A 17,929-nucleotide genomic window follows, 5' to 3' on the forward strand; every position below is an offset into this window, starting at 1 on the left:
CTATTTTGTCTGTGCATTGTTTCACGTAAGTTAGCATACATGGCACAATTTTATGTTTAGGCGCCATTTTGAATCATGCCATTAACTGCTTATTGCCTCCTTGTGAAACGGGTTGTGGAAAGTTTCATTTCTCCAAGGTTAGGCCTTGGTCTGCTAATGAACACACTGTTCCATGGAGCCGATGTGTACTGGTGCTCGGAATTAGAAAAGCAACCTGGTGGCTCCTAGTACCTAGATTCTTGCAAAGTGGAACAATCAATTTTTTTCCGACATCTACTGTACTGAGGGCAAAATAGTGATATGTAAACCAATGATTCTTTCCCCCCACCACATGCAGGGCATTGATTATCACCCTCCCACCCTGCCGACCAATTACAGGTAAAAGGTTAAACCAAGAGGATGCCATATCTGAATTGCAGGTATAATATATGCGCCAAAGAGAGTTCAATTTCATTAATGGTTACCTCATAATTTTTACTTGGTTTAAAATCAATGAAAGACAGTGTAAGGTTACCTATACTCTTAGTCGCTATATCCATGGCTCAAGCCTCCCAATAAACATTTTTAATCTTTGCTCTAGATAGCTGGCACAATTGCTCAGTGGAAGACCAATAAATATCCAGGCTCAACCTCTGCAAGAGTGTTTTAATAGCATAGAACCAAGGGGTTTTTGCTACACTGGGGTGTGCATTAAGATCTCTAACACCTTCTCGATAAGGTTCTAATTCAACGGTCGACCACAGACGATAACAAAATAATCTATCACACGAGATTGTGGGACCAGACAGGTCCCAGAAGGGTAGAGAGGTCCACGACCAAGAGGTTTAGAAGGGACACGTCCTCCCTAATTCATATACTCAAATCTAAATAAGTGTCCCTTCGGAAAAACACTGCTCGTTTCTCCAGGAATAACGGAGGCATGGGGTGGAGGGGGGTTCCAAAATGTTTGCTGGTAAGTCTCTCAAGTGGGAATTGCTGAGAGAGTCTGATATGTGACCAACTCGTTGCTAAGGGTGATAAGGGAGAGAGACCCTTTTCTTATATGGGACTCAGAAAATACTGCTATTAAAAGAACAGAGAAGGGTACACCGTCTTAAGACCCACATACAAGGCCTAAATGATGACATACCATGGAACCAGCTCAATAACCTGAATACATGATGCAAGGCGAGCTGGTGCACATTGGTGAGAATTTCTTGATCCTGCCACTTCGAACTTTCCTGGGTGTCAATACTGTTCAGTCATTAAAATACTATGCGAAGTAACCACCATAGAGCAAGGTTTTGCTGTGAACCTTCACCAGGTTTATAGACTGTTGGATAAGCATCAAGTTGGCCTTTTCAATCTGAGGGCCCAACTCATATTGGGTGTCATGCGCATACCGGTGGAGAGACAGAATATCGAGTAAAAATATCGAATTGCGCAAACATTGTGTCAAAAATATCATGGGTCGGGAATATCGACAGACAAATTCTCGTGGTCAAGAATATCGATTTTAGATAAGTAATATCGATTTAAAAAATATTGAAGTGTTTAATATTGTTTGCAAAAATATAGTTGTTAAAAATATCGATTTTTTTATTAATGTAATGTACTTTAGTATATATTTCATACGTGTGTGATGTATGTTTTTGGTATAAGAATTGTTTGTATGTTTATTATATATGTTAAAATTTTAAAAGTTATTCATAGTTTTTTATTTGAATTTTGCGTTTTTAGTTCCGTAGCAGGTTGTGGGTGTATAGGGGAATAGGCTGGGAAGTAACTTAAGTATATAAAATGTATTGATTATTTTAGTAGTTATTATTTTTCTTTTTTTCATTTTGTATTTTAGGTCCGCAGCGGGTTGTGGGTTTATAGGGGAATGGGGTGGGAAGTAATTTAATTATATTACATTTATTGAATCATTGTTATGTATTAATATGTGTTTAATTGAGATGTTATAGTGGTAAAAGTGTAAATTACTTTATTATTAATTATTTATTAAATATTTAGTAATTAGTTGTTAATTAATTTTAATTATTTAATTGCCAATTCATTATGCTAATTATGTGATTCATTTTAGGTGTGTGTTGTGGATATTATAGTGCTAAAGAATGTTTACTCAATGAATGTTTATTATTTTTTTCATTAATAATATATTTTAAATTCATTATTAATGTTGAAGTCTTTCTTTATTGGTGTGATGTTATAGGGTAGGAAATAAAATAAATACATTTATATTTTAAATAATTAGTCTGTGTGCTAATACTTGCTCCTTTTAAATAAATATTGTTTATAAATGTATTTATTCATTTATTTTATATAATATTTGTACCTTTTTGTTATATGTAATTAATAATATATTATGTGTTCTTTTTATATGTTTAGTATATTTAATCGTATATTTTAAAATATTGTTTATTTTTAAGATTATTTAATTTTTTTCAATTGTTTAAGTGTTATTAGTAATTTTTGTTTCTCTGCTATCCAACACTTTCCCTATTGTTGCACTCAGTGGAGTGGAAATAGTAATTTTTTCCTCTCCGCTATCCAGCACTTTCCCTACTATTTCCCTCTTTAGAGTGGGAATAGTGATTTTTACCCCTCCGCTATCCAGCACTTTCCTTACTGTTGCACTCACTGGAGTGTGAATAGTAATTTCTACCCCTCCGCTATCCAGCACTTTCTCTACTGGTGCACTCATTGGAGTGGGAATAGTAATTTTTACCCCTCCGCTATCCAGCACTTCCCTACTGTTGCACTCACTGGATTGGGAATAGTAATTTTTACCCCTCGGCTATACAATACTTTCCCTACTGTTGCACTCACTGAAGTGGGAATAGTAATTTTTACCCCGCCGCTATCCAATACTTTCCCTACTATTGCACTCACTGCAGTGGGAATATTAAATTTTACCCCTCTGCTATCCAAACTTTCCCTACAGTTGCAGTCACTGGAGTGGGAATAGTAATTTTTGCCTCTCCGTTATCCAGCACTTTCCCTACTGTTGAACTCACTAGAGTGGGAATAGTAATTTTACCCCTCTGCTATCCAGCACTTTTCCTACTGTTGCACTTACTGGAGTGGGAATATAAATGTTTACCCCTCCGTTATCCAATACTTTCCCTACTATTGCACTCACTGTTGTGGGAGTAGTAATTTTTATCCCTCTGCTAGCCAAATTTTCCCTACAGTTGCAGTCACTGGAGTGGGAATAGTAGTTTTTTCCCCTCCGCTATCCAGCATTTTACCTACTGTTGCACTCACCGGAGTGGGAATAGTAATTTTTACCCCTCCGCTATCCAGCACTTTCCCTACAGTTGCACTCACTGGAGTGGGAATATACATTTGTACCCCTACTTTATCCAATATTTTCCCTACTTTTGCACTCACTGGAGTGGGAATAGTACTTTTTTCCCCTTCGCTATCCAGCACTTTTCCTACTGTTGCAATCACTGGAGTTGGAATAGTAATTTTTAACCCTCCGCTATCCAACACTTTCCCTATTGTTGCATTCTTTGGAGTGGGAATAGTAATTATTACCCCTCCGCGATCTAGCATTTTACCTACTGTTGCACTCACTGGAGTGGGAAGAGTCATTTTTACCCCTCCGCTATCCAATACTTTCCCTACTTTTGCACTCACTGGAGTGGGAATAGTAATGTTTACCCCTTTGGTATCCAGCACTTTCCCTACTGTTGCAATCACTGGAGTGGGAATAGGAATGTTTACCCTTCCGCTATTCAACACTTTCCCTACTGTTACACTCTTTGGAGTGGGAATAGTGATTTTTGCTCCTCCTCTATCCTAAACTTTCCGTACTGTTGCTCTCACTGGAGCGGGACTAGTACATTTTACCCCTCCACTATCCAACACTTTCCCTACTGTTGCACACTTTAGAGTGGGAATAGTAAGTTTACCCCTCCGCTATCCAACACTTTACCTACTGTTGTATTCACTGGAGTTGGAATAGTACTGTTGTATTTATTGTATTGCAAAATGTATGTTTTAATTGTTTTAAATAGTTTAATGTTTTAATGAATTATAGAATGGATGTTTTTAATTTTAAATTATTGATATATGTATATATTTTATTTTTTATATAATTTAACAGTTTCAAGATTATATAAAGACTATCGGTCCCATTATGATATTGGGCGGATCGACACCGCCGGGCTAGCGGTGGACACGACCGGCCCGGCGGTGGCGATCCACCCGCCAAATGTCCCTGATTTACCCCCGCCATATTAGTTTGGCAGAGGCACTGCGGCAGACTGGAAGACCGTCTGCTGCTTTTCCGCCAGTCGGATTGCCAGCTGGGCGGAAAAGGGACTCAGTATGGTGGCGGTGCCTTGCAGGCGCCGCCATCCATAATAGGATGCATGCCTTTCTATGGCGGAGACTCTGCCATGGAAAGGCATGTGGGAAATCTCCCCGGGGGCCCATTGGGGGTTGTGGGTGGCTGCACTGGGGGTACCTCACATCATTGCCATGCACAAGGTGGCAGGCATCGCACGGTGCCTGTCACGTTGTGCATGGCAATGCACAACATGGGCATCAACATTACGGCGGGTGCAGCTTAAAGCACCGCCCGCCGCAATGATAATGTTGAGGATGCGCCCGCCAGTGTGGCGGGCGCATCCTAAATTGCATGGCGGGACCACCGCAACTTCGGCGGTCTGTCCCGTGCTCACTCCCGTGGTGGGCGGACATAGTCCGCCTGCCTTCGTAATAGGCCCCAAAGTTAATTAATTATTTTAAAGTAAATATATGTATAAATTATTATGTTTGTGTGTTTATATTTTTTTCAATTAAGTTTCTTTTTTATATTTAGTTAAAATTTATATTAAATTGAATTTATTTTGTTAATGATCATATTAATATTTTATATCTGTAATATATATTATATTATTTTATTTATATTTTTATCGATATTTTTTACATCTATATTTTTAACTTCAATATTTTTGATTCACTATTTTTGTACTTACCTGTTTAGGTATAGGGATTTGACATTTTTGTATTCTATATTTTTTCATCGATATTTTTGTCATCTATATCTTTGCTAGCAATATTTTGTCAGTGAACCGCGTATACCTAAGTAATGAAAGGTGGACATATGATCAATACACATATTCTCCACCAGTATCTGTCTGCTACAGGGGAAGTCACTCATCCTAGAGAAAAATATACATTTTGTTTTGGCGCCATTTAGCTCAAGTCACTCTCAGCACAGAATAGGAAGAAATGGTCCAGGAGCATTTGCAGTCCCTGGAGTGTCTAGAAATCAATAAAGTATCATTGGCGAATAGGAGAGCCAGGACCCTCCTCCCATGGAGACTCGGCGCAACACACCCATTTTTGCTAAGATGGTCAATCACCCTGTTGATATACAGGGAGAAAAATGAGGGGGCTAAAACACAGCCGTGTCCAAACCTTGTACCACCCTAAATGGGTCTGTTAACTGTCTGTACGTTCCCAATCGGACCTGTGCCTTATTTCCCATATGGATTATCACCAAAATATTCACAAGGGAGGGGGAATACCCAGGTTTTCCAACACTTTCCATATTTTCTCCTGAGGGTCAAGATCAAAAGCTCTGTGCAGGTCATCAAAAGCAACCCACAGCTTTCCCCCAAGATGAGACACCTCACGCCAATATAAACACAAGAACCTGAGTACCCGATACAAAGTACTGATACTTGTTTCAAAATCTACCTGAAAGCCAGATAAAATACCCTCCTCAATAATCCAATTCTGCAGGTGGGTCAGTACTTGTGTGCAAAATATTTTTGGAGGGAAGTTATCAAACTGATGGGGCGATAATTTGCCAGGTTTGCTCGGTCCCCCTTTTTATATATTGGCAGGATCTTGGCGATCTTCCACGAGGATGGAATCTCGAGACCTGACAAAATGGCATGCGATAAAACATTTATATAAGATCCCCACATCTCTGTGTGGGCTTTATATTGATCATTTGGGACCCTGTCTGGACCCGGGCACGGGCAGGGATACACAAGTTGATGGCATTTAGGGTCTCAGTTAGAGTAAAGACAAGGGTATTAGTATCATACTGGACAGGGACAGATTGACTCAATTTATCATCCTCAAATATTGCTCCTCTATTTGAGTATACCTTACTTAAATTGCTAACCCAATCATCTTATTGGGCACAAAAATCCAGAGCAATTTGTATACTGTTAGTGCATGTAGATTCCAAACGCCAAAAGGTGTGGCTGTCCTTTGAAATCATAGCTTCATAGAGGGTTCGCCACAATTTGTCGTCCCACTCCTTCTTTGCCCTGAGCAAGGCCTGCCTATAGCTAGCCATGCAGCTAACTATATTATAGCGTATTTTGGATTTCAATGCCACTAAAAACTCACGTTTTGCTAACCTACAGGTACTATTATATCATGGGTTTGACTAGGGTATTCTCACTCCCCCTTTAGATTGTCTTCCTAGCTGATCCCTGATCTGTTCAAAGAGTTCAGTATTACTCAACCTCAGCTCCTCACTCCTGGTAGAATCAGGAAGAGATGAAAAGAACTCCACTTCAGTTCTTACTGCAGTAACTTCAGTCTTAAAGTGATACTGCATGGAGAGAGATAAGACTCTGAATGCTCTGCATAGAGAACACATGTAGCTGTGAATGCATGATTGATGTAGGTGTGTGGTATGCCTTAGGTAGCAAATCTTATTTACAACGCACATACTTTTTATAATTGACCTGTAAAGCGTTCCACCTTCGTTAACTGCCAGGTATGGATACATTCAAGTGCAGGTTCCTAGAAATTGTACATGTTAGCCTATGGCTTATTCCTATGTATCTGTGGGAGATGCTACTGAGCCATAAACCTTTACATTGTTTGCAAAATTAAGGAGCGCCCACTATCTACCCACCCAGATTTTGAAAACCCTTCCCTTCATGGGATCAGTGACGTAACGTAAAATGATGGGCCCCCCTGCAGAATATCATGAAGGGCTCCCAGAATCTCCCATATCTCACAGATATACATTAGCCTTGGGCTGAATGGGGTCCCATTGAATGTTTGGGGCTGCTGGGGCCTCCATTACGCCCCTGGTGGGGTCAACCTTAGGGTGCGCACACATATATCGAGGACAGAAATATTGACTTTACCAGCTTGACTACAACTATACTGTCAAAGTAATCATACATAAGGTCATATAGATCTACTCTTCTCACTTCACTTCTACTTATCTTCATGATATGCTGGTAGTTGCTACTGTGCTTACGTTACTTTTTAAGGTCGATATTAAAAACTCAATATTTTGGAACCACGACGTACCTCGGACGGCATGTGAAAGTGCCTTCCTTATATCTTGGGACTGGATAATAAGCTAATGAGGTTTATATACTGTACTAGTTGCTTTGCCCTGACTCACCTCTAATGATCAGATTGTAAAACAATTACCAGGGTTCAATATCTCACACCCTCATACACACTCTAAGAAGCAAGAGATGCAGAGTAAATAAAAAACTTAATTCAATTGTAATTTATGAAATCGAGTCCACGCCAGTGCCACACGGCCAGATGGATGAAAGCCAACTCCAATGATGTGCCTGGTCCACATGAGCAATAGAAGGAATACCATACAAGGATGCACACTGTTTAAAAGGGACACACAAAATCACTGCTATTTGAGACCTAAACAATAGTATTGAATTCTAATCTACAAGTAACTTGTAATAGGCAGGTGAATTTATAACAAACAAAACACCTTCATTTTACAATTTGAGTATTATAAATCTGAAATGCACTAACAAATAAGGCTATTCCTTCTTTGGCAGCTCCAGATATTTACAAAGCTTTCATATCCACTAATTGCTAGGAAATCCCAGTTTAAGAAGAGGATTTAGTTATGCTGCAAAATGTTATTATTATTATCAATTCTCCAAATCAATCAGTAGAATTTTCTGAAACCTAAAATGTTTTTCAATCCTCAGCTATTATCTTAGTAGGGAAAAAAACATGTTCTTCTGTTCTGGCGTTTTCCGAAGGGTGAACAGAAAACCATTACTTTAAGGGAAACTATTGCTGGATCTGAAATGTCTGATCAATGAGGAATTGAGGAGCGTTTGTAAGCTGTGGTAAATAAATAAATAATACCCTATTTTTGACTAGGCATAAATAATAACAGATAGCTCAATAAAATAAGAGTCAAGATTCGAGGTAGTAGGAGTTTCTGCAGGTTTATTACAGCATAAAGGACAGGATCAGGACAACCTGCATAGGAACAGAATGGCAGGGCTAGAGTGGCCCGGCAGCTGCCGGGGCTGGGTCTGGGATGAGCGCGCTAACTTTTAATAACAATACACGGGCATATATACATAGCGCGAACACATAGCATTACATTGCAGTAGGCGTAGCAGTGGGTGGAACAGAAGGCGTGACGCGTAGCAGTCGCGAAAGATAACAGTAAAAGTAGGTGTAACTGGGCGTATACATAGACATGTGGTGCAGACGTAACAAAATATGTCATGAATGGGGCGGAAACATAGGAGGGGGCTACCTAAGGAGCCGGAACCTCTGACCTGGTGGTGCGCGTAAACTGGCAATGACGTGTTACTAGGAGAAGCTGGGGGCTATGAACTCTGTGCTAGGAGCAGAGACTAAAGTCTGGAGGGTCGGAGCGACATGTACCTAAACCCTATCTAATATCTGATGTTTAGGGAACATGTTGATATAAACTAGAAGTCATGAGGGGAAAAGCTAACTTGACTCTAAGACTGATTCTAAGACTGGACCATGCATTATTCTACATGTAGTGTGTGATGAAGAATATTAAATGACCATTTAAATACAGTATTTCTCTAACGTGGAGACGAGAAGGCTAGACAATGACGGAAACTATTGATGCAGTTCAGTAGCTTAGGAATGCAGAGAAGGAGGACTGAACTGATAGCTGGAACTATAACATACTCTTGGCAGACTCAGAGGCAGAGCCGAGCTGCACCGGGCACTGCGAGGCAGGAAGTAAGTGAAAGGTTGAGGATACAGGTGGGGGCTGTATCGCTCCTTAACGAGGCTTCAGGAGACAGGAGCTGAATCTGTGGTCCGGGCCCTGTTGAGGCCTAGAAACGGGGACTAAAGTCTGGAATAACGTGCACACTGAGAAACGTGGCAACGTAGCTTTACATAGGCCTGATAATCGTATTATTCACGAGGACTGGAAACTGACATACTAGAGGTGGACACAACTGTAATTGCGTCATTAATCGGACATGGGGAATAACATATGCATATTGGTCATGCACACATAACATATGATGGATGAGGCGTAGGGACACAGAACATGGCAAAATTTACTTTTCCACAAAGCAATGCTTGATGACATGAAGCTTATCTTCGCATGGCTAGAAACTAACGCACCATCTTGAGGGATTTGGTGAGATGCCCGAAAGGCTTAAAACTGGGTGTGACCTGCTATTCTGTACACTTTACAACCGTTCATTAACATACTAGTATGCTCCAAGTACAAACCATTGGCATATTCCAGTCAGACATATATAACACATGTGCCCTCCTTAACAAACACCCCAAAATGATAATGGCTTAGGCCTAGTCCAGGCCAAGCGACCATAGAGCCACCCTCTCACCAAGCAGCACGGCTTGCCTCTACAGCATCCCATGCCCCAATGCCATAGAGTCACAGCAGTCACACAGAGGGACACACCTTCAAAGTGTCAATCTGCAACCAACCTCCCAAGTGAAATAAACATGTATCTCAACTAGGAGTAGCACACGTGCTACTCCCTGGTTATCCCTTTGCCACCAAAGACACTGCCTTGGAACCCTTGCTTTCAAAGGCCATGAAGGCAGGGGTAGGACAAGAAAGTAAAAAGGGCCCAGTCACTTTTCTGCAGTGTCCACTCTGTACATTTCCTTGTTACAGCAAATGCAAGGATGATAAGGCGCTCAGGGTGGGGCAAGATGGCAACCAAATGACGTCCCTGGAGGTCAAAGAGTCTGGGTTGTCACTTCTACTATGCTAAATCTGGCTGTTTGTTGAATCCATCCCTTCATTCTAACCAAACAAAAAAAGGATTCTGAAACAATATACGGTCTACAGGTCGTCTTATCGAAGAGAGGAAGGACTGACAGGCACTTGCGTAGGGTAAAATATTGGAGAGGCAAAAAAAACTCATGAAAAAACACTATAGACAACGACCACTAGCTTGTCTTGTAAAACATCTCAACATTGTTGGGTGGGGGGGGGACATATCTAAGCTAAGGAAATCTTTGTGATGATGAAAGAAAATATTACTTTTCACACTTACCTGGTTACATAAGTGCTGCGCTGTAATAGCCACGCTGCTCTTGGTCGGCTAGTATGATGTGCTTTCCATAAGAGGGAGACCGGAAGAAGAAACAAATAGTGCCAGGCCGCCAGCAAGGCATGGGTCGAACAGGAGGCCGGGTAGCTGCTCCCAAAGCTGGGCAGGTGTGTGAATCTATGGTGCTAATAATGCCTTCCCCGCAGATTCCCTCTCCCAAGAAGCAGGCGCGCTCACAATCCCTGTCACACACTAAGGTAGCTCGTTAACACACTTGTGTAAACAAGAGCGGTGTTTGACTAAGAACAGCCTGGTGGAGGTAGGTCTGCCTGGGACACCCCGCACGCCGAAATTCTCTTTACTCAAAAGTCGCACCCCTTTCTTGCCCTTGTTTCTTTTCCTCACGGCGGATACTTCCGCGTAGCCACCGGGAGTGCAATCACCCCCTGGTAGAGGTGGTATCCTCCGTGTAGCGCTTCATACCCCCGACGAGAGACTCTCTGCGCTTCTGAGTGGACGAGTGAGTCGGAGTAGCCTCGGTTCGTTGTGCCTGGCTGGGACAGCGTGGGTTCACGCAGCGGAGACACTCGTTAGCCTCGGGGAAGGTAGTGCCCAGAGGTGGGGAGTGAGAGCAGAACGGAGCTGTTTGCATACGCTGCTGCCCAACCTGCGTTGTGGTTCCGCCCTCTCCCGTGCTACAGTTTGTTACCCTGTGACCCGCTACAGGTGATGTGGGCTGGAGAAGGGTGGCCCTCCTCATGTACTTTGACTCTCCCTGCTTCCATGCCCCTTATATAAGTCTTCCTGGTCAGGTTCACTATCTCGCCTGGTTTTGCTGTCTCTGGTGGGAGTGGAGCAAAGTTTGCAGCGAGGACAACACCGCAGGGTTATTGCAGAGCAAACCATAATGCACCCGTCTAGCCTCACCCTATGGGCCCAAAGGCAAGCAAGGACCAGCGCCCCCTCTCTCCCTTACACCGCACTCTGTCAAGGTAATTAAAAAAAAACACCATCTCATTGGGCCCCGGTGCAGCTGCGCCTGCTGCATCATGAACAGCTACGACTCTGCAGGCGCCACCACTAAAGCAAGAGCAAATATCTCTGCTGCAGTCATTGAAAGCGCGTGAGTACATACACTTCATGTACATATATATACAAAACACTTACTCGCTTCTGATTGAACCCTTTTTCTTTCAGGAGCAAAAGTTTAACATTTCTACAAAGTTGCTCATAAAAATGATTTTTGGGGCATTTCTAAACAACATCGAATCGCCGCTTAATGAATTATCTTTTGGTAATGTTTTAATGCGGAGTAGAATGTCGCATGGAACACAACTGAACATGGGCCCCAGGGCTGGATATGGAAAACATTAACTCCAGTATCCCACAAATTGTGGATGGCGGCAGAAAAGGGGGAGATTGGAAAGGGCAGAATTATGAGGGGCGAAGTTAGTATATTTTTCCAGGAATTCTACATTTGCCACTATGTTATATTCACGGATATATATTAGGCATGATTTGACGTGGAGACTCGAACCTGGGGGCTCATTATGATGGCGTGCGGACATCAGTCTGCCCGCCAACATAACGGTGAGGGGACCTTCGGCCAGAAGTGCGCCGGTTCCACTAGTTCAATAAGGATGCGCCCGCCACTATGGCGTGCGCATCCTGGCCTTTTCACATTGCGGACGGTGCTGCAGGGACGGTGCTGCTGGCTGCAGCACCGTACGCAGCGTGAAAATGCCATGATGTGCATTTCCATGCACAACGTAACAGGCACCATGCAGTGCCTGCCACCTTGATCATGGAAATTGTACCCCCCCAGTGCACCCCGCCCCGAGGGGCCCGCAACGGGCCCCCAAAGCCATTCTCCGCCTGTCTTTTTGAGGCAGGATATCCGCCGCAAAAAGACAGGTGGAAGGGCTCATCGTAATCACTACGCAATGATGCCTTGATTACGGGTTCCGCAAGCCAGGCGGAAAAGGACCGCCTTGCGGGACCATGGCGAAAGGACTTTCCGTCCGCCGCGGAACCAATGTGATTCCCACCGCCATCCTAATTTGGCAGTGGGTGAATCACACTATAATGGCGGGAGGATCGCCAGTGGCGGTGGCGATTTACTTGCCATCATACCGAGCCCCTAGTTCCCCAGTTTTAAAGTCGGCAACTCTGGCCCTCCTGCCATGTGAATACACTCACACACACTATTTTGCCACATCCGGTATCACCCGTGTGCTCTTGCAATAGAGGTTACTACCCCATGAGGCAAAAGTGCATGATTAATTAAAATATGAAAAATGTCATATGAGCCAAAAGAGGATGCCCACCAGTCACAAAAGCAAGAATGAAAGGGGCACATTTTCCCACCACAGCCAACCTCCACTTCAAAAATAGGTTATACCCGCATTTCCTTGAGAGACAGATGCACATAGGGCACCAAAGTGTGCAGGATTAAAAAATAGTAGGCATCCAACAATTACATAAGCGTGCATGTTCACAAAACAATTGTGTTGAATACGCCCTTACATAGCCTGTAAGGCAGTGTAACTATAATTTGCCCAGACGTGGGCCCGTTGCTCGCTGAGCCATCGGATTCAAGCTAGCTTGGCTGATGAGGGGTGTTGCCCCAAAACCGGTCCCAAGATGCTTGCTTCTGGTCCAGGGAAGACCTGGCTTGGCAGTTTGGCTGGACTGTTCCCATGAGGCACAGGGTCAAGCCTAATTTGCATATAGTTGGGTCTGAACTGGTGTGGCAAAGTGAGCTAAAGAACGATGATGGATTCAACCCAGATCTGTGACTGGGGGTGTGTGTCTGAAAAGTTTCAGCGCTCCATCCATCATCTCCTTCTGTTTGCTTTGTTTACCCTAAGTTGGCAGGTATGCCCAGATGTGGGTCCCTTGCTCACTTTGACACTGGATTCAAGCTAGCCTGGTTGATGAGGGGTGTTATCCTGAAACCGGTCCTAGGATGCTTGTTCTCGGTCCAGGGAAGACCTGGCTTGGCAGTTTGGGCTGGACTGTTCCCATGAGGCTCAGGGTCAAGACTGATTTGCATATAGTTGGGTCTGAAGTCGTGTGGCAAAGTGAGCTAAAGAACGATGATGGATTCGACCCAGATCTGTGACTGGAGGTGAGTGTCTGAAGGTCTGTGACTGGGGGTGAGTCTCTGAAAAGTTTCAGCGCTCTGTCCATCATCTCCTTGTGGTTGCTTTGTAATTTTAAAGGCACAGTAAGAAATGTCCAAAACATTGTAATGCATTCCAAATAAAAGGTAAAGAAAAATGTAATTTAGAAAACTACATGAAAAGTATTGTGAAACTCTACATCTCCTATATCAGGGTTATTTCATTAAACTAGCACACACACACACACATTCACCTAACAACAATCACACTCCACAATATGCAGGTTGTTGCTAGACACTTCTTTCCAATATGCAAAATTCACATACTATCAACATATATAGTGCAGGAGAAGGAGTAGCAGGCTGTACATTGACAAAGGGCAATAACACAGGTCCTGAGACAGGTCCTGGTCAGGAAGATTGGGGGGTGCGAGCTTCAGATTTCCCGATAACCAGGCTGGCATATAACGACAGGCATTATACAGACAGGCAGTGTACGCAAGAGGGGCCTATGGGGCAGTGGAAAGGGAGAGGAATGCGAATTAGTAGTAGTAATAGGAAAGAAAACACATTTAGTAAAATACCCAATATTTTTGAGGACTTTCAAAACAGAGAGGGAGAGAGTGTGTGTTTTTCTCTGTGTATGTAAAAAATATTGGTGAAGTCCGACTGGCATCTCACAGTACCTGACAAAGCGCCTGTACCCAACTATTTATCAGAAAATGCATTTATTAGGGTGGTGTAACACCCCAAGCACTCCCCCTGAAGCTACGCCCCAGGAGACAGAGGCAGCCCAGGATGCATAGGACAAACCGGGATACATCTCAACAGAACATCCTCCCAAATACTTGCAATGTAGCACCTGAATATGGCCAAGATCAATGCCATGATGAATGTAGAGACCAACAAAGACATCATATTGATACCATTTGTTAGATTGATGCCAAGCAGTACTTTTTAATGCTCGAGGACCTTTCATGCACATGTTGCCCATGGCACCTTGACTGTCCCACCTACCTTCTCCCAAATCCTGACCCAGGCCATTGATGCAAGCAGAAGTATCTAGGTCATCACATCATGGACCCGGCGGCGTGAGGTAGGTTGAGCAGTTTGCTACACGGGCGACTAAAACCAAACTTTGGATGTCTGAACCCGATGTACAGTCCGCCGGGTACTGTTGTTGCATGTATACTTGACCCATTAGGCAGATGCAGCGCAACACAGGTATAACACATCGAGCACTTTTCCTTGTTGACAATATAGTTGTTTAAATCAAACACTAGATACTCAGGTTGATCACACAAACGTAGACAGTTTTTCCTTTAAAGATCATTTCGTAATTGAGGTCCTGAAGAATTGCTAGTCATTGTACACATGCGAGAAACATGTCGACCGTTTAGATCACACACTAACCGAGACTCGCAACAGGATACATAGCACTCCAGCGAGTACCGGCTAGTCTTTCCTTTTTAATTAAAGCAGGGGACCCCAGAATAAACTTGATCCTGGTACTCCTACCTTTATTTTAACTCACTTAGCACGTCTATGCTTTTCTGGCCCCACACCCACACTTCACCTGACGGCAGTTGGATAGAAGATCTCCGCCAAAGTGCCCCTCTTCGAGGTGTCGCCCATTGAGTATTGCACCGCCGACCCAACGAGGAGCAGCCCAGATGATGAGGCATGACACCTGAAAGGGTGTGTGAGGGCATTACATCCAACAAAATGGATGCACAACTGTAGGACCCACTGTAACCTTACAGCATCCTCATAAACTCCAGCGTGACATGTATATTCTTTAGTTTGAGGAACAGCCTAGCATTCTTTGTAATACATCACATCATGTTCCCAGGTCATCAATGACAGTGAATGCCTTGAAAACTACATACTCAGTGGTGTAACATTAGCCCCCACAACCCCCAATATGCAGGGGGGGCCCTTCGGCACTGTGCATGGGCGGCGGGCCCCTGGTCTGAGAGCTCCTAACTGGGTCATGTAGGAGGATAGGGTTGCCCTCCATGTACTTTGCAGGAGGGGCTCAAGTTATGTAACGTCACTGTACATACTTTGGCATTACTGGCTGCTCAGATGTGGTTGGGGCTAACCGCTGCATTCAGGCACCATCACTTTGCTTTCGGAGCAGAAAGCGCTCAAGACTTCTTCATCTGTTGATGAATGCCTCAACTTATCCATTCGGCTCCAGACTCTTGTCCTTTTTTACTGTTTTCCTATGAACACTATACTTCAATAAGCAATATCTCAAATCAAATCAAATAATAGAACAGGGGTTCACCATAGCACATGATGTAGAACCACCTGAACATATAGATGAGATTTGTTGCCCACCTCCACATATTATATTTCTGATCCAGATACACTGCTTTTATGCATGATGTGGCAAGCCTGAGGAAACACTACTATGAAGGCATATCACCCTTGCAGGTCTCTGCTGCTAGGCAGGCGAATTCCACCCATCCCAATAAATGAAATTACCATACGCACCTCATTCATTCATGCAAACATCTTGCAGTTATCAGGCCACATAATGACCAAAACAAGACTGATACAAAGTCAGAATCCAATGTCAATTAATGGACAGTAAAGTACTAGCTGATGGTACAAGTGAGATTGCACACTACCCACCTACATCCAACGGCACCCATTGGCAAAGCCAATAGGTGCCTATGAGAGTTATTCCCTTTGACAGTGTTTTGTAGCCATGCACTACAGCAGTACAAAAGCTATGCACTCTGGCTAAAGCTAATTTAAACAAGCATTTGCAATGCAATAGGTCTCGCATTAATTAAGTTTGAGCTATTGGCATTGCTAAATATTGCAACCTCAATTGCAACAAAAGTCTATAAATTGGAGGCCAAAAAAACGGTGTATTTTTTTTTAGCAATGGTGGCATGCAGCACTTTAGGTGAATATGTTTAAAAGTAAAGTGCGCCTTACTGCGATTGCCACAATAGTTAATTGTGGATGCGTTAACAATTGATGTGTGCTCTGATGGCAGGTGGTGTGCGTGCCTGTAGAAATTGTGCACTCATGGCTGGTGGTGTGTGTGCCTGGTGGAAGTGTGCACTGCCGGCTGGTGGTGTGTGTGCCTGATGGAAGTGTGCACTGACGGCTGGTGGTGTGTGTGCCTGGTGAAAGTGTGCATTGATGGCTGGTGGTGTGTGCCTGGTGAAAGCGTGCACTGACATCTGGTGGTGTGTGTGTGCCTGGTGAAAGCGTCTACTGATGGCTGGTGGTGTGTGTGTGCCTGGTGAAAGTGTGCACGGACGTCTGGTGGTGTGTGTGTGCCTGGTGAAAGTGTGCACTGACGTCTGGTGGTGTGTGCCTGGTGGAAGCGTGCACTGACGGCTGGTGGTGTTTGTGCCCTGTGAAAGCGTGCACTGACGGCTGGTGGTGTTTGTGCCCATTGAAAGCGTGCACTGACAACTGATGGTGTCTGTGCCTGGTGAAAGTGTGCACTGACGGTGTGGTTGTGTGTGTGGTTGTGTGTGCGTTGTGTGTGTGTGGCTGTGTATGTGGTTGTATATGTGGTTGTGTGTGTGATTGTGGTTGTGTGTGTGGTTGTTGTTGTGTGTGTGTGGTTTTGTGTGTGTGGTTGTGTGTGTGTGGTTGTATGTGCAGTTGTGTGTGTGGTTGTGATTGTGGTTGTGTGTGTGGTTGTGTGTGTGGTTGTGTGTGTGGTTGTGGTTGTGTGGTCGTAGTTGTGTTTGTGGTTGTGTGTCTGGTTGTGATTGTGTGTCTGGTTGTGGTTGTGTGTGTGGTTGTGTGTGTTGTGGTTGTGTGTGTGCTTGTGTGTGTGGCTGTGTGTGTGGTTGTGTGTGGTTGTGTGTGCGTGTGTGTGGTTGTGTGTGTGGTTGTGTGTGTGGTTGTGTGTGTGGTTGTGTGTGTGTAGTTGTGTGTATGTGTGGGTTTGGTTGTGTGTGCGGTTGTGTGTGTGTGTGGTTGTTGTTGTGCTTGTGTGTGTGGTTATGCGGTTGTGGTTGTGTGTGTGGTTGGAGGTCAACAAAAAGAGAGGTAGGGAGAATGTGGAAACACTCTTAGTCCCCGGTTATACTTGTTTCAACAAAGGAAGAGTGTCCAAAGGTCAATCAGAAATAACAGAAGGAGCAACTGTATAGAGTAGATACACAACCCCACTCAGGTGTGTATAAAAAGCCCTCACTCACCTACCTGGTAGGTGACATGCTTCATCATTGGGCCCCACTGGAGAGGCCGAGTGCCTCGCCAGTGTGCTTCAACGCCAGAACTACTGCGGAGCAGGTATTTTGTGAATAGACGTGAAAGTGAGTGATTTAAGGTGATAGTGATATTCAAAATGTCTACAGTGTATAAAAAAAGTTTAATGTTTGATCACTTGGACATATTAAAAGTTAAGGTGTGGGAAATTCGGCCAAATAAATTAATTGGTTATTTCCACTATTTTAGTAGTCAGTCAACATGTTTCTGCCTTGAAACGGTGTCAATTTACCAGGCATTCATCAGGACAAAGTGGACTAAACCCCGGAGG

At 43.7% G+C, this 17,929-nt stretch overlaps 1 protein-coding gene across 3 annotated transcripts in view; it reads right to left on the minus strand.

The window, feature by feature from the left end:
• LOC144754798 (tyrosine-protein kinase STYK1-like) overlaps positions 1-11,015 on the minus strand; it is a 317,694-nt gene extending 306,679 nt beyond the window's left edge. Inside the window, exon 1 of one of the 3 annotated variants that reach the window (XM_078643012.1) lies at positions 10,284-11,015. The gene's annotated coding sequence lies outside the window, so the exon portion shown is untranslated. The remainder of the gene's footprint in view (positions 1-10,283) is intronic. The other 2 variants (XM_078643014.1, XM_078643013.1) reach the window with 2 other exon arrangements.
• Between the last annotated feature and the right edge of the window lie 6,914 nt (positions 11,016-17,929).

The sequence above is a fragment of the Lissotriton helveticus genome, chromosome 5_1 (genome assembly GCF_964261635.1).
Source record: "Lissotriton helveticus chromosome 5_1, aLisHel1.1, whole genome shotgun sequence".
Taxonomy (NCBI): domain Eukaryota; kingdom Metazoa; phylum Chordata; class Amphibia; order Caudata; family Salamandridae; genus Lissotriton; species Lissotriton helveticus.